This window comes from Hippocampus guttulatus, chromosome 4 (genome assembly GCF_054856545.1).
Source record: "Hippocampus guttulatus isolate MCC_2025c chromosome 4, RoL_Hgut_1.0, whole genome shotgun sequence".
NCBI lineage: Eukaryota > Metazoa > Chordata > Actinopteri > Syngnathiformes > Syngnathidae > Hippocampus > Hippocampus guttulatus.
Genome location: NC_141264.1, coordinates 20,940,325 through 20,953,802, shown reverse-complemented (window position 1 = coordinate 20,953,802; position 13,478 = coordinate 20,940,325). Strand labels below are relative to the sequence as shown.

General features: G+C 44.2%; 1 protein-coding gene across 2 annotated transcripts in view; it reads right to left on the bottom strand.

Annotated features, from left to right (window-relative positions):
* mctp2a (multiple C2 domains, transmembrane 2a) overlaps window positions 1-13,478 on the bottom strand; it is a 50,291-nt gene that overhangs the window by 16,372 nt on the left and 20,441 nt on the right. The window lies entirely within an intron of this gene.

Genomic DNA, 13,478 nt, shown 5'->3' with positions numbered 1-13,478 from the left:
GTGACAAGAAGGAGGTGGGGAAAAATGTCCCCAATATTAATTAAGTTGAAGTCGATATAAACTTGACTAGAACACGTATAAGTATTCATTTATAATTCTTTTGTTAAACGGGGTAAAGGCATACTGTCAAATGCGGCCTTCAGTCAGAAGCAACTCAGGAAAGGCCTGATTGACAGATGACGGTGAAAAACCGTATCGCATCCTGGACTGGTCACTACCTAATCTCAGGGCACGTATAGACAATTAGGAATGAGATGATTGCCAGTTTGACGGTTTACCGTGGTTTTAAAGTCAAGGTTTCTATTCCTGTCAGTCATCGATAATGAGCCGAGGGGACTTCTAAGCAGGGCACGATATGTTTGGCTGCTTGCAGAGTTGAGTAAACAAGCCACATCTTTGAAGTTAATTGCCTGAAATTAACTCCCCCCCCCCCCCCGGCCCCCATCTCAGAAAGCAGAGAGGGGAGGGGTGAGTAGTTCTGCACAAAGGAGCAGGGAGGCAGCAAGACAAAAAAAGGAAGACGCCGCCGACGTGGATGCATTTTTCCTTATTGTCCCCAATAAATAAAAAAACAAATAAAGAAAGAAAGCAAAAGAAAGAAACAAACAAAATGGCGCCAGAGGGCACTTGTTAGCCCCAAGGACAACATGAGCAGCTTTTCTAAAAATAGCTCACCAGTGATGGAACACTGTGACTTAGTAGGAAGAATTACAACAGAAGAATGTTGTCACTTATTTATTTAAGAACGTTTTACAAGGTACATGTTCCGAAATATATACCAAATATTCGATATTTTGTTGAAAAAATAAAATATATTGTGTACAACAGAAAAAAAAATACTGTTTTTATCCGGCCGAATATTTCAAAAAAGGACATTTTGGACCTGTAATTGTAATGACGTGAAACCAATGTATTTTTGCTCACGGTTATTATGCCAAATCATACTTTGAAATTTGGAGTCTTCAAGGAACTTAACATGTTTTTGGAGGGTGAGCCATTCGGAAAAAATATGTTTTTTTGAGAAATAGGTGTAGAAAACAGTGATCCCTTTGAGAGAGGGTACTTCAGGTACCTAATTTATTCCCTAGCAATGACAGCTACAACTTGTACCCGTGCTATGCTCGCGCCTTAAAGCTAGAAAATAACAACAGGCTCAAAAGAGCTGCGGGCTGCTTGGAGAGTGAACAATATGTTTGCGTTAAAAACCCGAGACAGGACGAGAAACACGGAGAGAGCGAGAAAGAGCTTGGGGCCTCGGTATAGCGGGGCCCCGCAAACAACAGATTGCTTGTGTCACAATCACCACGCGCGGCATGTGTACACGTCGGCTCCCGGGGGCCAGTCTACCTAGTGCTGCTCAGGGAACAATGACTAATGCAGACAAACGCCCCCGAGCCTCTCCACCGCACCGCTTAGTATCCTCTGACAGAGCAGTAGGTGAGCTGAGGCGACGACAACGAAGCGCCGCCTTTCGCGGGCGGGGGAGGGGGGGGGGATAGGGACTGAGCTGTGCTGCAAATTATGGAGAAAAAAAAATGCAAGTAATTATGACCACTCCCAAGAAAAAACTTACAATCGTCTGTTTTAATCTTTTAAACCAGTGGCGCGGAGTGTATTCTCTGCATAGGTATAGCTCAGTTTGTATGTAGCTAACAGTTTATGCATCATGATGAATTAATTCATCGTGGCTCTGTCTGGTATGTGCAACTTGGCTATCAGGGGGGGGGGCAAGATAGAAGAGTCATGCGGACGCGAAGAAGAGTTTCACTCGATTACTGTAAGTCAATCAGGTAACGGCAGGAATAGTAGTGCTGTTTTCAAACTGAACATTTTGCACCTCATTAATACATATTGAATCACAAAACTGAGGCTCAAACGCCAAAACATCGCTCAAAAGTCATAGAAGTAAAATAACCATCGAGATGGTCCGCAAAAGTGTCACTGGGCTCACATCATCAACGTGGGTACTCGGGAGGTTGAGGGAAGCTCTGAGCTACTTTTGCAGAAGCAGCGAGGTGGCAATAGCTTCAGCTGGTTACTAGTGTGCCTGAACACGTTGCCGAGTCACTCCTAGGTCACTAATCATCTGCCCCCCGTGAGCAAAAGATAAGGTCAAAACAAATGGGGGGGGGTTATGAAAAAAATGAGTGGTCAATCTTTATTGCCAGTTTCTGTGTTAAAAAAAAAATACAGTGGAAGCCTTGAAAGATCAGTCAGAATGCTCTAAACTGGCTGACACTCAATAGGTTGTCTTTTTTTCCCAAATGGCTGGCACTGCAAAAGTTCAAGGGTGATTACACCAACACATTGATGCTATTCATTCGTCCATGTATGGACTCATTCATTCATTCATTTTCCCATTATGTGTTAGCATTCAGCTAGCGCACTTCAAGGCAACGTTATGTGGCTGTTTTATCTCATGTGTAACTCTCTTTTGCTACTATGTGAGCTGCGCTGAGTTCACTGTCGCAATACAGTGCTTGTATCTCAATGTTTTGCTCTCACGTCAAATACAAAGGAAAGAAACACCGCACGTCTTGTTTCTCACATCTCAAGGCACCAGTGTATTTGCAAATAGGCGGGGGGGGGGGTTCACTGTACAACAACTTTCCACAAATAGACAATCTGCCGCTGTTATTCTTTTAATAGCTCATTTGCATTACAGCGACAAACTAGCACAAGCGGGGGGTAAAGTAAAAAAAAAAAAAAAAGGTAAACAATGAATATGCATGGAGGCTCTGTTATGAATAACCTGCGTCATGTGTTGTCACCTCAGCTCCCAAGAGACGCCTCCAAAGCAATGCACCCCCCCCCCCCCCGAGGAATTCAGCTGGCTGGCCGACGAGTAGCTTGTCATATTACCCACAATATTATAGAAATAAAAAAAAGGGAAAAAGGGGAGGAAAGGAAAAGTGACACGAGCCCAGCAGGAATGTCGCGGCTCCTTGCTCTCGCCTGGCGAAAGCTGTCGCATTAACCACTAAAAGTCTAATTGCGAGGCCTCCGTCTTGCCGCGCGAGTCAACAGAGGAGGCCAATTCATTTCCGCCCGAAGGGGGGGAAGGGGAAGGAATCTGTCACAGGTATTCATGATCGCCCACTAATGCAAATTTCTGCTCGCCGCGTTCCGGCTCAGCGGACAAGATAAAAGCCTACAGGAAGACAATGCCTGGCGTCGGGGAAAAAAGTGAGTGCCTAAATGAGGATAGAAACCAAAACTGTCAGACATATCTCCTCCATTCCTCCCTCACAGGTGTGTTCTGCCTGTGCAGGCTTTCTTTGCGAAAAGTGAAACATCTGGGTGGTTAGGAAAAAATAAAATAAAAAAATGTTCACTCAGGTGCTGTTGTTGTCAAGGATCCCAAAGTAATGAGCAGAGGCAGAAGGGTACTCAACCCCGCCCCCCCCCCATGTTTCCTCACATCCTCCAGCGTTCCCCCCACGAGAAAGGAGACGAGACTAATTCCCTCCCAACTAAGTGGCTTGTGTTTTATTAGCAAGTGGCTGAGTGATTAGAGGACACGTTGGACAAAGTGCAACTGTAAATCTGTATCAAAATAATCCCCCTTTTAATTGCCGTCAAAGACGAGCGGAGGCCCTTTTCGAGCTCTCCCACCCCGCCTTCCTTCCATCCACAAATTACACGCGGAGAGCGAAACCTCGACCTTCCGAAACATGGCAAATGTGGTCAATGTAAAAGACAAAACAAAGCAGGACGATGACAAACAATGCAGTGGAGCACGGGGCACAAATGGCTAACGCAATGATTGGCAAAGTATGGCCTGCGGGCCACATACGGCCCACTTTCTTTCATTTAGTCCACCAAACATTATGAGTCCTGTAATATATGATGCTTTAACGTCTCCATTTTACCACTGAAAATTAGTTATTTATAATATATTTATCACATAAAATTATTGGTTATGAATATGTTGTAAATGATATAATTAAAAAATAATAATAATCACATAAACTGAACCAGAATTATCACAGTGAGAAAAAAAAGTTGGCACATCATCATTCCATGAAAAAAAAGTCAAAATTGTATGAGAAAATAGTGCTTTTCATCAAATAATTATAATTTTATACATACCGTGTGCATTTAAACCCTTAGTTTAATCTAATTACTTCTTCATGAAACTTATTAGCATCGCTAATATTTCAACATGAGAATTACTATTTGTGGATGCTTAAATTAATCATCAATGTAAATTTTGGTGAATTATTAAAATGTAAAGAATTAAAAATAATACAAGTCAAATGCTAACGACAAATAACAGTTAAACATATTTGGAAAATAATTGCAAAATTAATTAGAATGAACAGATCTTTTGTCCCATAATGGGGAAATCCGAATAAGGGTTTTGGTTCAAGTTAGACAATATTTAAAAAAAAAAAAAAAAAAGAGAATGAATTACTATCGTATTATTCTCGTCAGACCTCAAGGTTCATTCAAGGTTGCAACTGTTTGCCAAACAGTTGCCAGACATTTGACAAATATTTGCCTGTGCTTCCCTTGGCGCAATGGCATTTCGAACATGTTCAAAAATTTCTTACAAGGAAAAAAAAAAAAACACTTTTGGCAAACATCTGCTGAATGTCTGACAACCGTTTAGCGAACAATTGTGACCTTGAACGAACCCTGACGAGAACACAACATTCTCTGCCTTTGCAAATACTTGCAATCGTTCGCCGCTCAGTGGAATGGGAGCTTAAAAGCCTACCTGAGCTAACTAATGTGGTCTGTATTTGAACAAGTGTTAGCGTGTACTGTAAATTACCAGCCGGCTGGAAAAACAGCTGCATGATTCCAAGAGGGACACCCGGGGAGGAGACGAAACAAAACAATTAGCACTTCGAGGAGTATGAACTATCTATGCGATGGAGATTCACTCTCCTTAGCCACCTGTAAGTGATGGGAAAAGAGGCCAAGCAAATCTACCAGCGGGGTTAAGAACAGCCTGACAGAGTTGTTTTATGGCGCCATTATTATTCCACTAAATGTACCGCACAGATGCCCCCAAACCACCACCCTTTGCTTGGCTGGATGGAATTGGGCACGTAATCATAAAGCACTCGGCGATTAAAAGTGTGAATATAACAAGTTCAAGCTGTGCAAGCGCGACAGCTCCACTGCCACACAGGCTCCCCCGGGAGGGAGCGTGGGGGATAAAAGATCAACAAAAGGGACAAAGACATGCCGCAAAAGAGTTTCTGACATTCTGTAAATTGATTAACAAGAGGAAGAGGCGGGGGTGCGGAAGGGGGGCGAGGGGGTGACCATTTCAGCCACGCTAGTCGAGTGACTGGCAGGCGTAGCAGCAGACTGGCAAATGCTTCCCTTTCCAAGAAGGCACTCAATGATATGACTGTTTAAGCCCACCTATTCACGTTCTGCTATTTACCACTTCACGTATTCGCTTTCCATTTGCTATTTGTGAAAAAGAAACAAAAAAAAATTGTGTACCAGAATACCACAAGATTGTGCCCAAATCCGGACAAACAGGAAAGGAGTAAGTGGTGACAGGGATATATACTGTAATGAAAGGGATACATCTCGAAATGCAAGACGAGCATCTTTGTATGCCAGGGAAGACCCAAATTCAGACTGGGTTGTTCCAACGCAGATTTGAAGTTCCACAGATAACATGCACTTTCACCTCGTCTAAAGTCTTGTCATCAAATTGTCAGGTGCCACCGAGGCGTGTAATAGAAAACACTGCCGGAACGCCCAGCGAAGCGCAAAGCGGTCTTGCCAAATTCTCAAACGCAGTAAACTACACTTGCCCTGGCACAAAACTGAAGATGCGTCAATTTTTACGCCGGACGAAAACGAGGCTCTTTAATTTCATTTGTCCGTTTCAAAAATCAAATAGGGCCCTTGAGATCAAACGTTTTCCCACCGCTGCTGCTTTTACCATCGCTGGACATACAGCAGAACTCCATAGATGATGTTTAAAGTATATTTTTTCTCTTTGGTGAAATGAATTGACACGGTCATAAAAGTTAGACAAATCAAAAGGCGCATGCACACGTCGCTGGTCTTGAACCCGAGGGCCGGTTGCCGCGGAGCGTTGGGGCTCTCAAGCAGCTGTATATGCAGAGCAATGAGACATGTAATGTGTGTTGAGCTTAGGCCAGCGAGGGGGACAGGCTTTCGGGAAGGGGGGGGGGGGGTAGGAGAGGGAGCGGGTGTCGGCAGGCAGGGAGGAAGCGCAGATAAGATTTCTCTTCGGGGCACGCAGAGAGTGTGTGTGTGTGTGTGTGTGTGTGTGTGTGTGTGTGTGTGTGTATGTGGGCAGCCGCGGCGCTCTGAGCAAATTATTTCTGAATAAATATTTCACATACGCTCAGCTCAAGTCGTATTGACTGAGGAGGAGGAAGGGAAATGTATAGTAGAGAGACTGCTTGGTGAGAGTATGAAAAGGGGTGGTGGTGGTGGTGGGGGGGGCTTCATTTCGCGTGGAGGTCACAGTTACTTCGAGTGTGATTTCCATTTACAAGCAATGAATGGACTTAATTGAAGGCTGGTTTTCAGCAAATTGCTCGTATCAGTTCCTGTTCAAACTAACTTTACAAGGGGTGTTCGGCGGGCCAGTCAAAAACATCACAGACAGGTAGCAATCACTGCCTGGGTCACTAGTTCTGTCCTGTCCTATTTGCTACCACTCGTTCGGGCCGCATGATGTTACTTCCGGCGTGACTCGATCGCATGCACGGTCCAAATTCACATGAAGCCTGTCGCGAATTCGCCACGGAGGTTACATGAGGAGGAGCCTTTGAAAGGAGTCAGCCTGCAAATCGTCTTACTGGAATTTGGAAGCCACGTGAGGGTCGAGCTGAGCTGTCATGCACGCAAAAAATGCGGCCTTCGGAAGACGCTGAATGTGGATTTGGACACAGCCAACATTCTAGCAAGAAAAGGGATACAGCCACTGCCCTGTTTGACTCAGCAGTGGAAACAAGATCAGTTGAAAATGAGGAAGACACACATGGAGCGCCGACTGCCTCACTACCTCTGTCCTGTCCTATCCCATTCACTTCATGAAAATCGGTTGCGAATTGAGCCATTCTGACTTATTTTCAATGGACATGCACTGCCTTCGACGGGAACGCCACCGACACCACACGTCGCCGAGCTAATCACAGTAGTTGCAGCGCCTGTACTATTGTAAAAAGATAAGAGCTTGCTGATCACCGACGTGATAGAAAGTGGATCACGAGTATTCACACTGGCAGTAGCAGCTAGTTTTGTTACGCACTACAGGTGAAAGCCTTCAATCACCTCAAAGAGTTTCACAGTGGGTGGTAGTCGCTGTCTGGACCCGCACCGGACATTTGAATTTGGTCGGTGTCGTATTCTCAACAATCGGTCCTGTATTTCTTTTTTTTTTCAAATTTACTCTATTTGAAGCTGACGACACTGTGCTACAGTATTCATTAGACATGGCGCCGGATTTCTTCTTCATGCCTTCTTTCTTCTTCTTTCTACGGCCTGTGTGTCATTACGTGGCAGCACCCCCCAGTGTTCAGACTAAGACACTACAGTATGTTAAAATATCACATTCATTGTTGTAAGTTCCTTGGAAGAAAGCAATGCTTTACTGTTTTTCGTCACAAATTCAGACAATACAAAACTCTGACCAATGAAAGGCTTTTGAAATGATGGAAATTTACACCTATTTTCACATTTATTTTGTTTGACTGCCAAGTGCAAGCTCTGAGGAATCTTTTTTTTGTTTGTTTTTGTGATTGGCAATGAAAGGGGTGAGGCGACATATGCCGATCGCATCAATGGCCAATTAATCGGAGCACCACTTATTGATACTAAGGTAACAGTTGGATCGAGCGGAGTTGGATAGATGATGCCTGAAGAGTGAGGGACAAGCATGACATCATGGAAAGGAAACGGTTGCCGTGTGACTATCTCAGACGCTACGTTAATGTAGCAACGAAGCTAAAATAATACCGCACCCTTTAAAACAATAACAACAGAGGGTTATATATGATCAACGATTATGTATATCGCAATACCATATATATGGTTGGATCGTATGGCTCTAGGCCCAAGTGAACTAAGCATGCAAAATTACCTCTCCACAATATTTTCAATTTAATTAAACTTAATCTCCGACCATATTTAAAACTCTCTTGTTGCACAGCAAAATTGCTCTGGCGTAAAAAGGCATACAGATCACCAACACCGCATAGTTGACTGAGAGGGGGGGGGGGGGGGTGGAACAAAAATTTAGCCGTGATCAGTCATTGTCACTTACTTCAGCGCAATTAAAAATAAACCAATTTGTCTGACTTGTGCGGAGGAGATAAGAAAATGCTCATAAGGACGTCTGCACAGTCTCTAACATCCACAAGCAAAGCATTAGCATGTGCTCCCAAGGGCCAGATCTGGACGTCATCCCGCCACCCCTCACCCTCCCTGCCTGTCTGACACATGCCAGGGCCACAGCAGCACCAGCGCGAGAGGGGGGCTGGTCAGCAGGGGGCCCCGTAGTGCCTGTCAGCGGCGGCCAACGCTGACCCCGCACTCGGGCGCTGGCCACTAGTGTTTAATCCGTGTCGGGTGCGTTAACACTGAGCGACCTCCTGGGTGACAGATCTGCCACGTGAGCCCCCATCCCCAACACACACTTCACCCAAAGGGTGGGAGTGGGAGAATGGCATGGAATCGCTGTCAGCTCCACTCACACATACGTTAACACACCAGGGCATAGAGCCCCTTCCTTCCCTTTGCATAGTGGGGCGAAGGAAGGGTCAGCGCCTCAAGTGCCTGGGGTCAGATGTCCACTGTGGCAAAATAAGGTGGCGAGTAAGTCATTGCAACGCGGCACGCACGGTGGGGTTAAGCACAGAGCATTCCTCCGTGAGGTGCGACTTGGAATAAATATGGGGGGGGGATTTAGCAAGAGAAATATTTAAGTCCATTTTTACTTTTCTCCCAGCATTCAATAAACAACTCAAAAGTGGATTGACGACGGTGACTCTCCTTTACCACATGCAAGGGCATCACAATATGTAAATACCCATAAACTAAAAAATAAGAAAACCTTTATTTGTCTCACAATGGAGTTTACCCAATTTACAGCAGCAAAATTATGAAAGGGAGAAGTAGAAGAGCAAAAGTGTATATATAAAAGAACAAAAAAGTATATCAATAAATACAAGCATATTAAAAATGGGTGAGTGGAGGTGAATAGCCTGACAGCAGTCGGCAGGAACGAGCGGCGGTACCTCCCCTTCTTGCAGCGCGGCTGAAGGAGCCGCCCAGTGCTCAGACCACTTTAAAAAACATAATAGAGCAGGCCATTTGTACCTTGACCACAAGGTACAAATGACCTGGGCAAACACATGTTGTCATTCATACAACAGAATAATTTGGTGATATATTTTGTTTGGTCGTGTGCTGTGCGATTTTTTGAATTATAAAAATGTGTTCCTTGGATCAATAAAGGTTGGGAAACACTGGTGTAAACAACCACCTGGCGCCACAAAGCGGGGATGGTATATTGAGATTGATTTAAATATGAAGAAATACGCTTTAAAAAGCAGACAAGAACTGAAATGCGAGTGCTCATCATTTTCACAATCCGAATGAACAGAAAAGTTGCTTGAATAAAGCGGCTGTGTTTCAAGGTTGCGAATGGCTGTCGCCCGACGCTGTGGTCATAATACCGCCTTAACTCGGCAAGGGCTGCAGGTGTATTGTTCAATAATTAATAAATTACGGCCTCCAAACGGTGTGAGTGCACACACTTCACCGTCACGGCCGTCGTCGTTTTGTTCCCGCTCGACACGTTCCCACCGCACAGGCTGTGAGAACTCCCACAGCTCAGGGGGAGCGAGAGAGCGTAACCCCCAAGGGAGTGAAGAGCGGCGCTCCTTTTGAGGCCTCCAACTTTTTTTTTTTTCGTCATCCCCAACCCCAAAGGAGAGAGAAAACAGATGCACAGCAGAAACAAGAAGACGATTAACAGACGAGGCCAGCCGCTGGACTCCTAAAGCCTCCGCTTTTCAGGGACGGGCGTTGACAAGAACAATTACCACTGAGTCTAATTGCGTCTTTGATCTGGGGGTGTTCTGGTTAATGGCCGCCGCTGCCAAGGGTTCTGCACAGGTGGTCACTCGAGACCTCCGGCAGGCCCAAGCTGAACCCTGCCCTCGCCTCGATGTCGATTATATCGGCAGTTAGCAGAGGTGGCAAAAGTATTCTCGCCCTACATTGAAGTAGATGTCCAGATTCTTGTGTTAAAAAAAAAAAAAAGTGACTCTGGTAAAAGTGGAAGAACTGATTCAACTAAAGTGAAAAGTACAGACGCTGCAATGTACTTAAGTACAAAAGTTTAAAAAAATGTATTGAATATTGATTGTTAATGACTGTTCATCATGCACAATGCTTCTTTTGTTGCGATAATCTATAGAGTAACCTTTTCGGTTGTTGTTTTTACAAAAACAAAGACCTTGCTAGCTTTGGCTTGAATTTTAAGCTATAAAAACAATATGATCCCAAAGTTTGCGATGTTGCAAAGTAGCAAAAAAATAATTACAATAAAAACCTAAATTAGCTACTGATCATTGAAATAATATCATCGTATCTGCATGTGAATTTTCTGAAGAGCATACGGCACCAATCATTCTTGGTTCCGACATTAAACATTTCTCTAAAATAAAGTTATGAATGGGGAATATTTTGCAATCTCGGTATCTGCGTGTCATCAGTGATAATGATTCACATTGCTCCATGTCACTGCTGTCCCAAAACTCTCAACCAATCTTTTTTTTGTTTGTTTTTTTAAACACGTGTAGTCATCCACGTATGGTTGAAAAAAAGTGAACAAAGAAGAACATGCAGATATCTGTTTTCAAATATAGCGAGTAAAAGTAAAATGGCGCCAGAAAGATAAGCACTTACGTACAGTCACCTGAACATTTGTTGACGTTCCCTAACTACGTAGTTGCACTTCCCGCCACTGGTGGTCGTGACTGCCAAATGTATTTACGACGTCACCGCATCAAGTATTCATCAAATGCCATCTTTACAGTGTGATGTGAGCCAATCAACATTTCACAGGATGTAAAAAAAAAACGGCTGGCTGGGTCAAAAAGAGAACCCACTCGAGCAATACACACGTTTCCCAAGCAGCGCTCACGTTGAAATATTAATTCTCCTTAAATACTTTAAGCAGTTCTAATGACAGCGAGGCTCCGAATCAGCTTTCAAGTGCAAATGATCCCTTTTCTCTTTAACTCTCAATCAAAAGTTGAACTTCTGAAGCAGATTAATTTGCCTGGCTAATACGTGCTAATTTAAGATTCCTATTCCAACTTGTCTTTTCCGCTGCTCCCAAAACCGACGATCTCGCAAAGAACTTCTTCCCCATGAAAGGAAACTATGAGAAGGGGGCTGAGGAGGAGTGTCAGAAGGCCCTTGCTCGCTTTCTCCAGAAGTGCTATAGCGCCATCTAAAGGCCGCATCCTGTCGTGCAACAAAGAACTTTGCGTGACCCTTCTTGGGGAATGTATAGCACATTCATTTGGCTCTGCGTCCTAGCAGGGAAAAGAACATCTAAAGGAGGTTATTTTGTGAAGATTTATAGCCGTCACAGTTCCTTGCTGTTGTCAAACTCTTGAAAAATGCCAATCCGAGTCTCATTACAGCAGCACACACAAGCTGAGGTGCTGGAGGGCAAAACATGGAATTTTCCAGTTTGTGTTTTTGTCCGCTGGGGAAAATGTTTGACTTCCAAAACTGTCCTCTTTTTTTTTTTTCGCAGAGCGTGACAGCAGAATATATATTTTTTTACTTAATTAGCGATACACTTCATAAAAAACATCCACAGTGCAGCGGTGGCATACTCAACCAAACTTTTTTACAACTTCCAACATTCGATGCCATCGCAAAGCTTGAAAGAAACCACGCTGGGAAGTCAACTCCACACTGTGATACTGAGATTCAAACCGGGAGCTCTTGACTGTGAGACAGACGAGATAACGGCTGGGTCTATGAATCTTTTTTTTTTTTTACCCCTAAAATACACACATTTTATAGGGAAAATGTTTTCATGTTAGCATAGGATTTTCCAAACTGTCTTAAAATTAGCAATCAAAAGGTGACATTTGGAGGCTCACCGATTAAGACGTGTGTCCCAAAACTGAATATTCTAGTGTGTCCCCAGTAGAGCTCAGCTTTCGGCGTGGAGTCCTCCGTTTCCATTCCAACAGCAAATTTATACATAAGCCAGGCAACTCACTAACCGACGTCAACATTGTAGCAAAGTCATAGTTCCAGTAAATATTTGATTGGAAAAAAAGAACAAACACAACTTGCAGGCCATAAATATGAAACAATCACACGCCAAACTGTAAGTACATCGGGAACTGAGCGGCACGGTGACGTATTCTTTCGCTGCTGCCCGATCTACTTCATCGTGCATCGTATGCAACCTTGAAACGTTGTCTGTCGGTAACAACGTTAAAGCGAGGACAATCTGAATGAAGGTGTTCCAAAATCTAGCATTTTGTCTTGCAATGCAAGCGGAAACTCTCGCTGTAAAGATGCCACGACTGGAAAGGCGACCGACCGTGACAGATAGCGGTATTGGTCATGTGTAAAGCTAACTGCAGCACCATCTAGTCACACCATCTAGAGGTCTTATCTTTTGATTTTTTGAAGGAAAGGCCATGTCGCAGCTTCTTGTTTAGCATTGGTGACAAGTCATAACATACGTAGCACGAGTAACAAACAAAAACACAGGAGCTAAGTCCTATTTGCATTAAATATTTGTCTGAAAAGCACGTGTCGAACATTAACATGAAACAAACAAAAGAAAAACAGTAAGTATGGCGGAAATTGAGCATTCCTACTCATTACCGACTTGCTAGTAAAATGTTGCCACCCAAAATGCCCCCCCCCAATCCTCTCCGTGTACCAGGAGTGATTCGTCATGCAATAATTTGAATAGTTTATACAGACCGCACGCCGATGAGGTGCTTCATAATGCATACACGCATCTCCATAAACAGGATAAAAATGGAGGCCGCATACTGCGCTGAGGTCAAAAAATTGGCCCCCGGGACTGAGTGATATAATAGCTAAGTATTTCTGGTAAAGTACTCGGCGAGGAACATCCCCGCGGTCCCAGCAGAGGCCGCGGCGGCGGAAATGCATTACAGGATGTATGCGGTGTAAAAAGGCTCACGCCGGTCCACCCGGCTTGATAAATAATGTATTGTAATGTATATTGAAGCTGCGGCGCAAACTGCAGCGTTTCCTACCGGCGTACCCTGAGAAGCAGACCCCGGTGGTATAATTATGCACATCGCAGAGGCAAGCAGAGGCCATCTGTCAATGTCGGAATCAGTTACCTTATTACCACTGCCTAAAGATATAAAGATAGGAGTGGGAGCCGCTTTCATTAGAGCACACGGGCGGCGTGCTACGTCGTAGACGGCTCCGAACGCTAA